Below are 17,828 nucleotides of genomic sequence, written 5' to 3' on the forward strand. Positions count from 1 at the left end.
CATTTTAACATCTCTGAAATCAAGACGTATCACATTAATGCAATGTCAGCTACAACTGACAGCTTTCTCTTTTCTTAGTAGTACATATACCAATGGTACAATTCATAGTGGAGTCTTACATATGATTAAACAAGGTACTGGTTGCCAAAATCAAGTCCTCAATTATTTACCCATAGCTTCTTTCCTAATTTACAGTCTTAACTGTTGGAGAAGGAAATGGCAACCCACTCCAGTATTCTTGCCTGGAGAATCCCATGGACAGAGGAGCCTGGCAGGCTACAAGAGGGTAGCCATAGGGTCACAAGAGTCGGCCACGACTTAGCAATTAAACCAGTTTACCAGATTACCAAGCATATTAAAACCATTACCTGAACTAAAAGTAAGAATCTTCTAACACTAATATGTTAAAATACCTGTTTAACCATCTAGCTCTGGATATCTATTCTGAATTGGTAAGTATTTTGCTTACTTTTTCATTGCAGGACTTCACTCCAAGTAGCTGAGTGTGCTAAACAAGCTACATAAGGTATTTATAATGAATAATTTTTGTCTGCTCAAAGGCTGGGGGGGGGGGTATCAAATACAAATTTGTAAGTAATATTATGTTTCACCAATTCTGTTTTACATTCTTAAAGATAAATTACTGTTGCTGAATATTTTCTACTATCTTCCAGTTGACTAATCCTCTTTTCAGCTGTGTCTAAACTACAGTTAAACTGATCTATTGGGTTCTTAATTTCAGCTACTCTATTTTCAGTCCTTTATTCTTAATTGATTCCTTTCTATAGATTCAAGTTCTCCAGTGAACTTCTTCACCATGCTGTCTGTTTTCATGACTAGGTTAGTTACAGTACTTTAAAGCTCTTGCTATAGCTCCAGAATTACATAACCTATGAATAATCTGTATAACCTGTTTCGACTGCTGGTTTTCTTCTGTTGGTCCTACTGCATGCATAGTAATTTTTTTACAGAATACTACACAGAATACTACATATTGTATGCGAATGACTACATGAAAATACTTAGGAAAAAATGTAGAAGCTCTGGATGATGTTTTCTTCTTCGAGACAGGATTTAGTTTTTTTCCACCTGCTCTTCCAGAGTAACAGCAGACCACCTCAGTCCAATTAGGAACACAGCTGGTTTGAGACTGAGTTTCAGATACAGTAAAGACTGGCCTACTTTTGTTTCCACTCCGACAGTGTGGCCTTTCAAACAATGCCAGCTGCAAACCCAGGACAAAAGTAACAACAAAATCTACTGAAAGCTCCACTCAACTCCCTCAAGTCATATTTTGCTCACCTCTCATACACTGCTCAATTTTATCTTCTTATCCCAAAGAGCTTAAGAGGCGGAAAATATTTCAAGAGGAAACCCAGCACAGAGTATCTCTCTCTCTCTCGAATCTTTACTCCTGAAGTCTTGACTGACTCAGAAGCTCTACAATGCCTTCAAAGTATACTTTTTCCCTAGTCTAATAAGGAGCCTTAGTGGTGGTTTAGTTGCTAACTCCTGTCTGACCCTCGCGACCCTATGAACTATAGCCTGCCAGGCTCCTCTGTCTGTGGGATTCTCCAGGCAAGAATACTGGAGTGGGTTGCCATTTCCTTCTCCAGGGAATCTTCCCAACCCAGGAATTGAACCAGGGTCTCCTACATTGCAGGCAAATTCTTTGCCAACTGAGCTATGAGGGAAGCCCTTGATAAGGAGCCTTCAGTTCAGTTCAGTCGCTCAGTCGTGTCCGACTCTTTGCAACCCCATGAATCGCAGCACGCCAGGCCTCCCTGTTCATCACCAACTCCCAGAGTTCACTCAAACCCACGCCCATCGAGTCGGTGATGCCATCCAGCCATCTCATCCTCTGTCATCCCCTTCTCCTCCTGTCCCCAATCCCTGCCAGCATCAGTCTTTTCCAATGAGTCAACACTTCGCATGAGGTGGCCAAAGTACTGGAGCTTCAGCTTTAGCATCATTCCTTCCAAAGAACACCCAGGATTGATCTCCTTTAGAATGGACTGGTTGGATCTCCTCGCAGTCCAAGGGACTCTCAAGAGTCTTCGCCAACACCACAGTTCAAAAGCATCAATTCTTCGGCGCTCAGCTTTCTTCACAGTCCAACTCTCGCATCCATACATGACCACTGGAAAAACCATAGCCTTCACTAGATGGACCTTTGTTGGCAAAGTAATGTCTCTGCTTTTCAATATGCTATCTAGGTTGGTCATAACTTTTCTTCCAAGGAGCCTTGGTTTGATACTAATGCCTCTCATCATAGACAGTAATGGAAGTTCAGATACGGATTAGATGGAGATAATATATATTTTAACAAACAAGGTGAATTTATAGGAGGCAGTCAGTAAACTCAAAGATTGATTCCAATTAAGAAATCTGTAACTATAGAGCTGTCCTAAATGTTAGATTCTTTACTTTTCAAAGTCAGTCTTCATTTAGCTCTACCCTGAGGGTCAGTAATCCACGCTATTTGTTTAAAAAACAATAGTATCTAAGGTGAATTGAGCTATTGCCAATCTCATCTACCCTTTAGTTTCTTTAGGAATTTATACTAGAGACACACCCTTCCTTTCTAAAGCTCCAGAATCACCCTGTGCAATAATGGGCTAATTCTGCAAGTTTGGGAGGGGGGGGTCAAACTCTGCACATTCCAAAGAGGGATCACTTAAGACTAGCTCCTGGAAGATAAACTCTGACTCCTGCAATATCCTGCCTGATAAATTTCTTTGTATACCTGAAATCTTGGGCCACACCCAATAATTTGTATTAACAATGTAAATTATGGTAAATCCCTATCTTTGCATGCCTGTCAGTTTGACCTCTAGGGAGAGAAAGAATAAGGGAAACTGGAGACTGAGTAACTAAAGACAGCCATGTAGGTACTTCCACGCTTATGTAACTGACCCCTAAAAATACCTCTGCACACCAAGATTCAGGTAAGCTTCCCTGGTTAGCACCACTCTGACACGTTGTCACACAAGACAATGGGAAGAATGAAGCACTGTCATGCAACTCCACTAGGAGAGAACAACTGAAATTCATACCTCGTTTCTCTTGGACTCTGCCCTACACACCCTTTCCCCTTTGCTGACTTTAATCTTAAGTATTTTTTCCCTCTAATAAAACATAATCATATGCTTAACAGCTTTTTAAAAATCTCTATGCCCTTTTGCAAATTATCAAGCATGAGAGTATCCTAGGAACCATCAACACATACTCCTTCAAGAAATCTGCGTATCCAAACAAAAAGCCCTAAGAGCTACTCGCTCACAATTACCAACATTTTGACTCCAATTTTCTCAAACACAGTCACATGGTTGCTAAGTCGCTAAGTCACTTCAGTCATGTCTGACTCTTAGCGACCCCATGGACTGCAGCCCACCAGGCTCCTCCATCCATGGGATTTTCCAGACAAGAGTACTGGAGTGGGGTGCCATCGCCTTTTCCAGTCACATGGTTACTAATGTCTAATTATACAAACATTACCACTTGAGAATCTTACACACCATTTCTGAAAATTTGCTGACCATGTACCTGCCTCTTATTTTAGATGACAATAAAGATTAAAAAAATTATAACAGATGTGTTATTATGGAATTAATTCACATAACACAGAAACAATCCATTCTGACCATTTGAAAAGTAGACAATCCAAACTCCCTTGTACTATAAGTAAAAAATACACACTGGATTTTAAAGGCTTAGTAGTTTAAAAGAATGTGGAAAAAAAAATCGTTATATGCATAATGATTTTTTACAATTCTAGATATATTTAGTTAAATAAAATGTATATCAAAAACTAATTATACTAACTGAATATGCCTGCAAAATACTTTAAAAATCCAGTATGGTGCTTGCATTGTATTTCTCTTGGGATACTGCCAATATAGAGTTTTAAGTAAATTTTGGTAGTTTTAAGTGGGTACCAAAAAGGGGGATGGAGGAAAATCACATAAGCCTTAACTTTTTCTTCATACAATGCTTTTTGAACAAAATAGTAAGAGAAACTCTGTGTTTATAACTTAGAATAGTAGGCATTTCCATCAAGAGGGGAGAAAATTCTAGTCTATAGAAGAACTTTATATGTATTTTCTAATCTGTCAGGATTAAGAAAGACATTTCCAATTCATATTATTAAGAGAAAAGACACTTCATAATAAAACACATCACAACCTCAAAAAGGTCCTATTTTTATCTTCCATGCTGTAACCATAACCTTTTAATTAAGTCACAATGATCAGTAAACACGGATGTTAAAGAATTTCATCAACACTGCCTATATCATTATTAAAGAAAAAATACTCCCAAATTAAAGATTTACCAACATTTCTAATTACCTCTAAGTTGAGTTGTGCATACCAACTTTTTTCCCATTAGCCTGATGACAAAAATACATACAATGCCACAATAAAACACTTTTTGTGAAGTAAAAATTACTATTTACATTAACTACTATATTATAATAAAGCAGGGCTAAATTACTGATTTCTTAAAACCAAAACTCTCAAGAAATGGGATAAAACATTTTTTCTGTTTTGGCAAAAACTTTTATTTGGAACTGTGAGGATCTTTCATTTCAGTTCAGTCGCTCAGTTGTGTCCAACTCTTTGCAACCCCATGAATTGCAGCACACCAGGCCTCCCTGTCCATCACCAACTCCCGGAGTTCACTTAAACTCATGTCCATCGAGTCGGTTTTGCCATCCAGCCATCTCATCCTCTGTCATCCCCTTCTCCTACTGCACCCAATCCCTCCCAGAATCAGGGTCTCTTCCAAGTATTGGAGTTTCAGCTTTAGCATCATTACACCATCACTTTTATGAAGATTAAGATATGGTAAGAATGTGATTTAGAGTGAATGCTTGAATATTTAGTTTTATATTTAATTCATGCCACTGAAAAAACTATTTTTACCTTAGAAGTAAATGTGCTGTGATTTAAAATAAACCCTAAATAAAAACTCTGCAACTGTTTGGTTTTAATATTTTTAAGACCCATCTACAGAGAGAACAATTATTTTCAAACTGTTACTGAAATTATTATTACTGTTATTGAACAAGTATTTTAAAAATCAAATTTCAGCCTAAGCATTACTGATACTCTTTAGAGGGCTCTTTCCTGACCCCATCTATTCCTTTCTTTTTTTCACTCACAGCACTTAACACAAATATACAAATACATAAATACATTTATATTCCATTCAAATATATGCGTGCATGTATAATCCAAAACAACTTTTATGCCTTTCTAGCTGTCAAAAAGATCTCCAGTTTTTTGCCATAGCTAGATCAAAATTTTAAAGGTAAATAAACAAGCGGACAGGGACAGGGAAGCCTGGCGTGCTGCAGTCCATTGGGTCACAAAGAGTTGGACATGACTGAGGGACTGAACTGACACAACTGGGACCTGATTAACTTAAACGCTTTTGCACAGCAAAGGAAACTATAAGCAGGGTGAAAAGACAACCCTCAGAATGGGAGAAAATAACAGTAAATGAAACAATGGACAAAGGATTAATTTCCAAAATATACAAGTAACTTATACAACTCAGTATGAGAAAAACAACCCAATCAGAAAGTGGGAAAAAGACCTAAACAAACATTTCTCCAAAGAAGAGAACAAATACATGAGAAGATGCTCAATATCACTCATTATTAGAGAGATGCAAATCAAAACTACAATGAGTTAACACCTCCACCGGTCAGAAAGGCCATTGTCAAAAAGTCTACAAACAATAAATGTTGGAGAGGGTGTGAAGAAAAGGGAACCCTCTTGCACTGTTGGTGGGGATGTAAATTGATACAACCACTATGGAAGACAGTATGGAGATTCGTTAAAAAACTAGGAATAAAACCACCGTATGACCCAGCAATCCCACTTCTAGGCATATACCCTGAGGAAAGCAAGGCTGAAGAAGACACATGTACCCCAATGTTCATTGCAGTACTATCTACAATAGCTAGAACATGGAAGCAACCCAGGTGTCCACTGACAGGCAAATGGATGAAGGAACTGTGGTACACATACACAATGGAATATTACTCAGCCATAAAAAGGAACACATTCGAGTCAGTTCTGATGAGGTGGATGAAGCTAGAGCCTATTACACAGAGTGAAGTCAGTCAGAAAGAGAGAGAGAAATAACCTATACTAATGCATAAATACAAACTCTAGAAAGATGGTACCGAAGAATTTACTTGCAGGGCAGCAGTGGAGAGACAGACAGAGAACAGACTTATGGACATGGAGAGAAGGGAGGAGAGGGTGAGATGTATGGGGAGAGTAACATGGAAACTTATATTACCATATGCAGAATAGATAGTCAATGGGAATTTGCTCTATGTCTCAGGGAACTCAAACAGGGGCTCTCTATCAACCTAGAGGGGTAGGATGGGGAAGAAAATGGAAGGGAGGTTCAAGAAGGAGAGGACATATGTATACCTATGACTGATTCATGTTGAGGTTTGACAGAAAACAACAAAATTCTATAAAGCAATTATCCTTTAATTAAAAATCAATTAATTAAAAAAATTTAAAGGTAAAAGGGCAATAAATGATACTCAGAATGACTTCATATAAGCCGTGCCTCTTTCCCTTCCTCCGCCAAATACACATAAGCAGATGAAAATGTTGAAAAATCACTTTCCAACTACAAGTGCTTAAAATATGTAATGTGTTGGCTTACTTTATCACCGGAGTCTAAATTTGATCTGGGATTGCCTGCTGTACAATTAAGAAAACTCTTCAGGTTATTTTTTTCTTTTAAATCCTGAAAATATAACTACAGGCATACCTTCTTTCATTGCACTCTGTCTCACTGCACAACAGATAATGTGGGTTTTGTTTTGTTTTTACATTAATGGAAGGTTTGCAGCAACCTGCAAGTCTATTGGTACCATTTTCCAATGGAATTTGCTCACTTTGTGTCTCTGTGTCCCATTTTGGTAATTCTCACAATATTTCAAACTTTTTCATTGGTAGTATATTTGTTGTAGTAACCTGTGATCAGTGATTTTTGATGTATTATTGTAATTGTTTAGTTAGTTCAGTCGCTCAGTCATGTCCGACTCTTTGCAACCCCATGAATTGCAGCACGCCAGGCCTCCCTGTCCATCACCAACTCCCGGAGTTCACTCAGACTCACGTCCATCGAGTTGGTGATGCCATCCAGCCATCTCATCCTCTGTCATCCCCTTCTCCTGCCCCCAATCCCTCCTAGCATCAGTCTTTTCCAATGAGTCAACTCTTCGCATGAGGTGGCCCAAGTACTGGACTTTCAGCTTCAAAGAATGCCCAGGACCAATCCCCTTTAGAATGGACTGGTTGGATCTCCTTGCAGCCCAAGGGACTCTCAAGAGTCTTCTCCAACACCACAGTTCAAAAGCATCAATTCTTCAGTGCTCAGCTTTCTTCACAGTTCAGCTCTCGCATCCATACATGACCACTGGGAAAACCATATCCTTGACTAGATGGACCTCTGTTGGCAAAGTAATGTCTCTGCTGATATATATATATGTCTTTAAAAAAGTATGAATTTTTGCCTAACTGAAAAATTTATGACATTTTGATTTCTTCTTTGACTTAGTATGAATGGAATGCTGGATTTCTAATTTAAAAAAAATAAATATGCAACAAGCAACAAAGGTTTACTGTACAGCACAGGGAACTATAGTCAATGTCTTATAATAACCTATAATGAAAAAAATCTCAAAAATAATATATGTGTATAACTGAAATCACCTTGCTGTACACTTGAAATATTGTAAGTCAACTATACTTCAGTAAACATACATAATAAGAAGAAAAAAAAAGGATATCAAAACAGCCTTACTTCTGATATGGAGAAAGTTTTAGTAGGCTGGATGGAAGATCAAGCCAGCCACATTCCCTTAAGCTAAAGCCTAGATCACAGCAAGGCCCTGCTGCTACTGCTGCTGCTGCTAAGTTGCTGCAGTTGTGTCCGACTCTGTGCGACCCCACAGATGGCAGCCCACCAGGCTCCCCATCCCTGGGATTCTCCAGGCAAGAACACTGGAGTGGGTTGCCATGTCCTTCTCCAGTGTATGAAAGGGAAAAGTGAAAGTGAAGTCGCTCAGTCGTGTCTGACTCTGTGCGACCCCATGGACTGTACCCCAGACTGTACCCCAGACTCCTCCATCCATGGGATTTTCCAGGCAAGAGTACTGGAGTGGGGTGCCATTGCCTTCTCCACAGCAAGGCCCTAACTCTCTCTAATTCTATAAAGGTGAAAGAAGGTAAGGAAGCTGTAGAAAAGTTCTAGCAAAGGCTGGTTCATGAAGTTTAAGAAAAGATGCTATCTCCAGAAAGGTACAAGGTAAAGCAGCAAGTATTGCTATAGAAGCTGTAGCAAGTTATTTAGAATATCTAGTTAAGATAATTAATGAAGGTGGCCACACTACACAACAGATTTTCAATGTAGACAGAACGGCATTCTACTGGAAGAAGATGCCATCTAGGATTTTCACTGGAGGAGAAATCAATGCCTGGCCTCAAAGTTTCTAAGAACAGGCTGACCCTCTTGTTAGGGGCAAGCACAGCTGGTGACTTTAAGCTGAAATCAATGTTCATTTACCAGTCCAAAATCCTAGACACCTTAAGAATTATGCAAAACTACTCTGCATGTGCTCTGTAAAAGGAACAACAAAGTCTGGATGACAACACATCTGTTTACAACAGGTTTCCTGAGTATTTTAAGCCTACTCTTCTTGAGACCTACTGCTTAGAAAAAATTCCTTTCATATTACCACCGGAGAAGGCGATGGCACCCCACTCCATGGAAAATCCCATGGACGGAGGAGCCTGGTGGGCTGCAGTCCATGGGGTCGCAAAGAGTCAGACACGACTGAGCAACTTCACTTTCACTTTTCACTTTCATGCATTGGAGAAGGAAATGGCAACCCACTCCAGTGTTCTTGCCTGGAGGATGCAGGGATGGGGGAGCCTGGTGGGCTGCCATCTCTGGGGTCGCACAGAGACATACACGACTGAAGCAACTTAGCAGCAGCATATTACTGCTCACTGACAATGCATCTGGTCACCCAAGAGCTCTAATGGAGATGTACAATGAGATGAATGTTTCGTGACTGCTAACACAACGTCCACTCTGCAGCCCATGGATCAAGGAGTAATTTTGATTTTCATGTCTTAAATATATTTAATACAGCTACAGCTGCTATACACAGTGATTCCCCTGACGGATCTAGACAAAATAAATTTAAAACCTTCCGGAAAGGATTCATCATTCCAGATATCATTAAAGACATTCTTGATTCATGGGAAGAAGGCAAGATATTAACAGGAGGTCTGGCAGAAGTTGATTCCAATCTTCATGGATGACTCTGAGGAGGTCGAAGACTTCAGTGGAGGATGAAACTGCAGATTTGATAGAAATAGCAGAGAAGTAGGATTAAAATGGAATCTAAAGATATGACTGAACTGCTGCAATCTCACGATAAAAAGATTTAACAGTTGAGGAGCTGCTTCTTAAAGATGAGCAAAGAAAGTGGTCTTGAGAGAAATCTTCTCCTGGTGAAGATGCTATGAAGATTGTTGAAATAACAACAAATGATTTTGAATACCACATAAACTTAGTTGATAAAAGAGCAGAAGAGTCTGAGAGGACTGAGTTCAATCTTGAAAGAAGTTCTACTGTGGGAATAATGCTATCATACAGCATTGTATTCTATGGAGAAATAGGTCATGAAAGGAAGAATCAATTGACACTGCCAGGAGCCAGCGTGAGGAATTCCACCCATGACAAGGTCATGCAGCAGAGCTCTGATGGCAAGGCTTATCAGACCTCAGGTTTTCCCCCTGGTATTTCCTGAGCATGTACCCAAAAAAATAAGAATCTGCCTGCCTTATTGTATTTTTCTACTTTTCTGACACTCTCTGGAAAAAGTTAACTCAGGGCTTTAGTCTTCTGCATTTGAAAGGGATGTTTCAGTTAAACCCCCTCTGATCACTCTCTAGCTTGCCTAACAGGTTCCCCTGGACCTCTTACAGCTTGTGAATTGCTTACAGTCCCCCAACCGCGAGAGGCACAAAGCTTAAAGCATCTTAAAGATACAGAGCCTTTTCCAAAGAGCTAAAAATCATATTGGTGATGGGTTTTCACTGTTGACTTAATGATTGCTGCCAGACCTCCATATTCTTTGTCTTTTAGGCACCTGGGAGGATGTTAATCAATGTAAACGGGATATGGAAAAAGATATATAATAGTTCTGATGTTAGCAACACTAGACTTTTGAGTTAATTACTTTCCTTTGTTATAAATCACTGTACTCCTTTCACTTGTTATAAATTGCTGTATCTTTGCTATGTAAGAATGTAACTTTATTTAGTGTTTTCTGAGAGTGGCACCAGACTTTGAGAAGAACACCACAAGTAAGTCTTCTGGTTGACAAACCCTTATCAGAAAAAAGGCTGTAAAATGTTAATTGGCCCTTTTGGCCAGAAGATGATGTAAATCACCTAAGACTTGTATATAAAATTAGGTATGCAAAGAGAAAAGCCTGGTTTTGATAAGAGTCTGGGCTGCTAACGCTGCATAACTTCGTATTACCCATTGATCTCTATGTACAATCAAAAAGGTATGAAAGGCCTTTTCTAGACAATAGAGGCCGGGCCAGTCATTGGAAGGACTGGTTTCCCCATGTCTCCTCTTTACTCTAATTTCAGGCTGAATTCCCATCTGGGTCGTGGAGGCTCACCATGTCTACTTACTTGTCCCGGCTTCTAAGATCCGTAAGAGAGAGCCCAAGGCAGGGCACTCTCCGATATTCAAATGGACTAACGTAGATGGTGCACGCTCCTTGTCTGGAACTTTATTGGCTTTCCACGTAAACCAAGTTATTCAGCCTCTCTTCTCCACTTAATTTTCCTACACTATTTCTTCCTAATCTAATCTTATATTAATAAATAAATAAGTTTTTTCCTTGCCAACGCCGTCCCCGCTTCGAATTCCCTGGATCCACCGGGGCTGGACCCCAGCATGACACATCAGTTGTTACAGTAAAAACTTGCCACAGCCACCCCAACCTTTAAGAACCACAACCCTCATCAGTCAACAGACATCCTCCAGCAAAAAGATTACAATTCACTGAAGGCTCAGGTTAATAGCATTTTTTAGCAGTACTTTTAAATTATGGTGTACATACTCATTTTTTAGACATAATGCTATTGCACGCTTACAAGACTACAGTATAGGGTAAATATAAGTTTTATATACACTGGGGGAAAAAAATCTGTGTGGCTCACTTTAATGCAGTGTCTGGAACCAAATCTACAGGAACTCTGAGGTATGCCCATATTCCATTTACTTACAGAATATACAGATAACCATTCTGGAATACCAACTGAGTTTTGCCATACGAATGGGAAACCACTTCTTTCTTTTTTACTGTTGCTACTGTTTTTAAGCTGTATAAAGCTATAAAAACTCACAACTAGGTCCTTCACTATGAGTATTTACCCATAAAAATGCTGTCATTTTGTGGCCCTTTTGGTATTTCCAATAAAAAAGAGAATTTGTACTCAAATTTACCTTTTAAACCAAACTTTTCCTAATTAAAAGATTTGAGAGGCAATTCTCTGCTTATATCTTTGAAATATTCTTAAAACAATTTCTTACTAATAACTGTAGTTAAAGTCAAGGAAAAAGCTAAAAATTGTTTTTAAAATGCTATGACTTTCTTTTAGGTAAAGAAGCTAAATTTACATACAGAACAAATTAAGCATTTTAAAGTTTGGATTAAAATCCAAGACTGAGGGACTTCCATGGTAGTCCAGTGGCTACGACTCTGCTTCCAAGGCAGGGGGCATGGGTTTGATCCCTGATCAGGGAACTAGGATCCTATATGGCACACAGTGAGGCCAAAAAATAAAATTTGTTTAAAAAAAATTTTAATGCAAAATTGAAGTGACAAACTAATACTTTTTCACTTAGCCCTGCTGTTGTCAATCTTTCCAAAATATCTAGTAGTTAATATGACTTCTCCAAGAGAGCTTTATTTACTTCTTTATAACATTTTCTTCAGTCACTGTGGTTTTCTATTAAACATGTAAATGAAATAAATTCACTGAGTGGACAGTAAGCAAATTTTCTAATAGTTTTTCCTCAATAATTAAATCACAATAAATATCTACCACTTTCTAGGACACTTGGGCTAGCTACACTTAGAGGAATAACTAAAAATGAAGATTTTTCACTAGATATAAAAATTTCTTATTTATATAAAACACGAAGTTTTGTACAAAAGATTGACAGACCACTGAAATAAAATTTCAGTCATGCCTATGGGTTTTTCACACCACTTAAGTATCTTAATCTTTTATGTGTTCAAATATGAGACTGAGTCTTTTCATTTGAAAGTATGAGCAGTCAGCAGTTAAAAAGAATTCATTTGAATCAGTTCTGATGAGATGGATGAAACTGGAGCCGATTATACAGAGTGAAGTAAGCCAGAAAGAAAAACACCAATACAGTATACTAACACATATATATGGAATTTAGGAAGATGGCAATGACGACCCTGTATGCAAGACAGGGAAAGAGACACAGATGTGTATAACGGACTTTTGGACTCAGAGGGAGAGGGAGAGGGTGGGATGATTTGGGAGAATGACATTCTAACATGTATACTATCATGTGAATTGAATCGCCAGTCTATGTCTGACGCAGGATGCAGCATGCTTGGGGCTGGTGCATGGGGATGACCCAGAAAGATGTTATGGGGAGGGAGGTGGGAGGGGGGTTCATGTTTGGGAATGCATGTAAGAATTAAAGATTTTAAATTGAATCGCCAGTCTATGTCTGACGCAGGATGCAGCATGCTTGGGGCTGGTGCATGGGGATGACCCAGAAAGATGTTATGGGGAGGGAGGTGGGAGGGGGGTTCATGTTTGGGAATGCATGTAAGAATTAAAGATTTTAAAATTTAAAAAATAAAAAACTAAAAAAAATAAAAAATAAAAAAAAAAGAATTAAAGATTTTAAAATTTAAAAAATAAAAAACTAAAATTAAAAAAAAAAAAGAAAGAAAGGAAAGTATGAGCAGTCAAACACACAAACCAGGAAAAAAAGAAAAAGACACCTACCAAAGACTTTTGTCTACTCACAAACACACATTAGAGGGACAATATAATACTGTGACACTTCAGATGCAAAATATCATTGCAGAAAGCTCTTGGGGTTGCTCCCACCCCACCCCAGCAAAACCTACCAGCAAAGGGAGAAAAGGACCAGAACCAACTATCTCAGACCTCTGTCACTTGACTGAACCCATGTAACCACCAGGGGAGTGCCTGCTAAAGGGACAAGCTGCTGATCCTGACAGGAGAACCACATGTGCCAACCAGTCAACACTGCTCACTCCTCAGCCTGGTTCCAACGACAGAGACGGCTGCAATGCAACCTGCATTCCTAGAGCATGGTCAGTCTGGCAAACTCCTTGGCAGACTGACACAGATGTAGACACGCTTAAGGCCCTTTTGGACTGCCAGGTGTGCCTACACCAGCATCTGTTGGGAGGTTTAAAAAGACAGCAATGTTTTTTTGTTATTGCTTGAGCCAAGTATTAAAGAAGATCTTCATCAAGTCACTACCTGACTGCAAAGATAATGGAACAGAAACTTCAGTGACCACACACAGGAATACACATTTGCAAAAATAATTTGGCAAAGTCACAAATGGATGGGAGCAGACCTCAACAGCCAAGAAACACCCACAGCCATGGTGTAGGAGTATCTCATTTACAATTACCACATTATAGTACAATGTCCAGATCTCAACAAAAATCACACAGCACACAAACAAGAAGAAAGCATGGCCCATTTATAAGAAAAAAAGCATTTCACAGAAACCTTGAGGAAGACCAGAATTTGTAATAGCCAAAGGTATTAAGTAAACTGCCCTAAATATGCTCCTAGTTAAAGGAAGCTAAGAACAAAGAACTAAAGGAAACCAAGAAAACAACATATGGAAAGACAGTATTAATAAAGAGACAGATATTATAAAGCAACCAATGATAAAATTCTGGGTTCCCAGATGGCACTAGTGGTAAAGAACCTGCCTGCCAATGCAGGAGACTTAAGAGATGTGGGTTTGATTGTCAGGAAGATCCCCTTGGAGAAGGGCATGTCAACCCACTCCAGTATTCTTGCCTGGAGAATTCCATGGACAGAGAAGCCTGGTGGGCTACAGTCCACGGGGTCGCAAAGAGTTGGACATGACTGAAGCAACTTAGCATGGCAAAATGTAGATTCTAGAGCTAAGAATACAGTAACTGAAAAATTCACGAGAGACTTAAGTAGACAGAAGAAAAGATCAGTGAACTTGAAAGAAAGTAAAACTTACTAGTCTGAGGAACAGAAAGAAAAAATAAAGAAGAGAAATGAATAGAGCCTGAGGGACCTACAGAACATCCTCAAGCAGAGCCACAAAACCAGTCACAGGAGAGAAGAGAAAGAGAAGAGGGTTAAAAAAAAAAAAGTGAAGAAATAAAGATCGAAAGTTCCCTAGTCTGATGACAAACATGAACATATACATCCAAGAATCTCAACAAACTCCAAGGATAAACTCAAAGAGATCCACGCTGCGACACATTATATTCAAAGTGTCAAAACCCAAAAACAAAAAATTAAAAAAAATTTGAAAGCACCTGGAGAGAAGCAACTTGACACAAACAAAGGAACCCTCAATAAGATTAACAATTGATGTTGCATGAGAAAATACATGAAGATCAGCTGGCACTCAGAATAATGTATTTAAAGTCTGAAAAAGAAAAAAAAAAAGAAAAACAATTGGTCAACCAAGAATTCTAATTTGGCAAACTATTCTTCAAGAATGAAAGATCAATAGACATTTCAGATAAAAGCTTAAGAGGTTCATTATTAGTAGATATGCCCTATAAGAAATGCTAATGGGAGAGTTGTAAGTTGAAGTGAAAGGACATTCGATGGTAACTCAAAGCGATAAAAACTAAGAAATACCAGTAGAGGTTAAGTATGCGTAGTTATAAAAGGTAGTATCATTGCACTTTTGGTTTGTAGCTTCACTTCCCCCCACTCTTTCCTATATGATTTAAAGGACAATGCACACACACACACTTACAAAAATGGTAAGCATAAACCTAATGGGCACACAATGTATAAAGAGGTAATCTGTGACAATAATATATAGACAGGGAAGTTAATATACTATTTATAAATATATATTTATACATATCAGAGTGTTTATATACTATTGAGGTTAAGCTGGTATTACTCAAGAGTGGTAGGTTATTAGAAGTTAACTCTAGTTTCCAAGTACCCATTAAGAAATTAACTTAAAAATATTACCGAGGGCTTCCCTGGTGGCCCTGTGGTTATGATGTGGTTAAGATTGTCCTTGCAATGCAGTGGACACTGATTCAATCCCTGTTGCAGGAAGATCTCACATGCTGTGGAGCAACTAAGCCCATGCACAGCTACTGCAGCCTACAGCCCACGCTATGCAGCAAGAGAAGCCACCAGGACGAGAAACCTGTGCGCTCGACCAGAGAGTGGCCCAAGCACATCCTGCACAACCAAAAATTTAAAAATTACTTTTAGAAATATCACAGGACAGGGAAAAAGGAAAAGAGTAAGAAAATCAACTACAAAAAAATCAAGGAAGTGTAAAACAGGGCAATAACTGAGGAATGAAGGAACAAGAGACAAAGATATATAGAAAAAAGTAGCTAAACAGAAGAAATCCTTCCTTATCAGTGGTGGTTTAGTCTCTAAGTCGTATACAACTCTTAGAACCCCATGGACTGTAGCCTGCCAGGCTCCTCTGTCCACGGGATTCTCCAGGCAAGAATACTGGAGTGGGTTGCCATTTCCTTCTCCAGGGGATCTTCCCGACCCAGGGATCAAATCCAGGTCTCATGTACTGCAGGCAGATTCTTTACTGACTGAACTCCAAGGAAGCCCAATACTGGAGTGGGTAGCCTTATCCCTTCTCCAGTGAATCTTTCTGACCTACAAAACGAACCGGGGTCTCCTGCATTGCCGACAGATTCTTTACCAGCTGAGCTACAAAGGAAGCTACATTAAATGTAAATAGACTAAACTCTTCAATGGAAAGGCAGAGGTTGGCAGAATGGATTTTAAAATATGGTCCATCTATGTGCTGTTTATAATAGGCTTATTTTAGATACTAAGATTGAAAGTAAAAGGATAAAGATATTCCATGAAAACAGTAACCAAAAGAGAGCTGAAATAGCTAAATTTTTTGTCAGAAAAATAGAACAAAATAGTGAAATAAAGGTTGCTGCTACTGCTGCTAAGTCGCTTCAGTCGTGTCCGACTCTGTGCAACCCCACAGACGGCAGCCCACCAGGCTCCCCCATCCCTGGGATTCTCCAGGCAAGAACACTGGAGTGGGTTGCCATTTCCTTCTCCAATGTATGAAACTGAAAAGTGAAAGTGAAGTCGCTCAGTCGTCTCCAACCCTTAGTGACCCTATGGACTGCAGCCTACCGGGCTCTTCCATCCACGGGATTTTCCAAGCAAGAGTACTGGAGTGGGGTGCCATTGCCTCCTCTGGACATAAAGGTTACAAAACACAAAAACACTATGATAAAAGATTAAGACATAACAATCACAACATCTTCATATAACAACAGAGGCTGAAAATACACTAAGTAAAAACTAACAAAATTCAAAGGAGAATCAGACAGTTCTACAATAGTAATTGGAGACTTCAATATTCCATTTTCAACCCTGGACAGAAGAATCAGACAGAGGATGAATAAATAGAGGAACTGAACAACACTATATACCTAGAGTAACAGACTCAACAGACATACATAGAATGCTCCTCCTAACAACAGGAGAATACACACTGTTCTCAAATGAAAACAGAACATTCTCTGTGATAGACAACAGTAAGACCACAAAACAAACCTTAATACATTTTAAAAGACTGAAATCATACAACGTATATTTTCTGATCACAATGAAATGAAATTGGAAATCAGTAACAAAGAAAACTGGAAAACTCATATATATACAAAAATGACAAATTAGACATTACAATTAAAAACTTGTGCATCTATAGACAGTATCAAGAGAGTGAAAAGACAACCTGCAGGATGGGAGAAAATATCTGTAAATCATGTATCTGATAAGAGTTTACTATCCGAAAAATATAAAGAGCTTCAACTCAACAACAAAAAACAGTTTTAAAGAATGGGAAAAGGATCTGAGCAAAATTGCAGATGTTCAACATTATTATTCATTAGAGAAAAGGAAATCAAACCACAGTGGGATACCACAGAACACCTACTAGAACAGCTATTATGAAAGCGAGGATGGGAGGGAAGAAGGAAGGGCAAGCAGGTGAGGATGTGAACACACTGAACACTTGTATACTGCTGCTGCTGGGTGTTTAAAATATGCAGCCACTGGGACACCTGTCTGGGGGTTCCTCATAACTGCATGACCAATGATTCCATTTCTAGGGTTATACCCCCAAAAATTGAAAACAGGGACTCAGATACTTTTCCATAAATGTCAATAGCAGTATTAATCATAACAGACAAAAGGTAAAAACACACAGGTGTTCAACAAGTGAATGGATAACATGTATATATACACATATATACATACAAAAAAACACACACACCCACAAACACACACACAATGGAATGAACACTACAGTGTCATAAAAATGTAAAGAAGTTCTGACACATAATCATGAGCGCTGCGCTCAGTCATGTCTGACTCTTGCGCCTCCATAGACTGTAGCCTGCCAGGCTCCTCTGTCCACAG

The 17,828-nt window shown here is 39.0% G+C and overlaps 1 protein-coding gene across 6 annotated transcripts in view; it reads right to left on the bottom strand.

Moving 5' to 3' along the window:
• Positions 1–17,828, bottom strand: part of CDK17 (cyclin dependent kinase 17) — a 108,783-nt gene that overhangs the window by 43,609 nt on the left and 47,346 nt on the right. Inside the window, exon 2 of one of the 6 annotated variants that reach the window (XM_042247101.1) lies at positions 9,254–9,404. The exons of the other annotated variants lie outside the window; for them this stretch is intronic. The gene's annotated coding sequence lies outside the window, so the exon portion shown is untranslated. The remainder of the gene's footprint in view (positions 1–9,253; positions 9,405–17,828) is intronic. 6 annotated transcript variants of the gene reach the window in all.

Source organism: Ovis aries, chromosome 3, assembly GCF_016772045.2.
Source record: "Ovis aries strain OAR_USU_Benz2616 breed Rambouillet chromosome 3, ARS-UI_Ramb_v3.0, whole genome shotgun sequence".
Classification (NCBI taxonomy): Eukaryota; Metazoa; Chordata; class Mammalia; order Artiodactyla; family Bovidae; genus Ovis; species Ovis aries.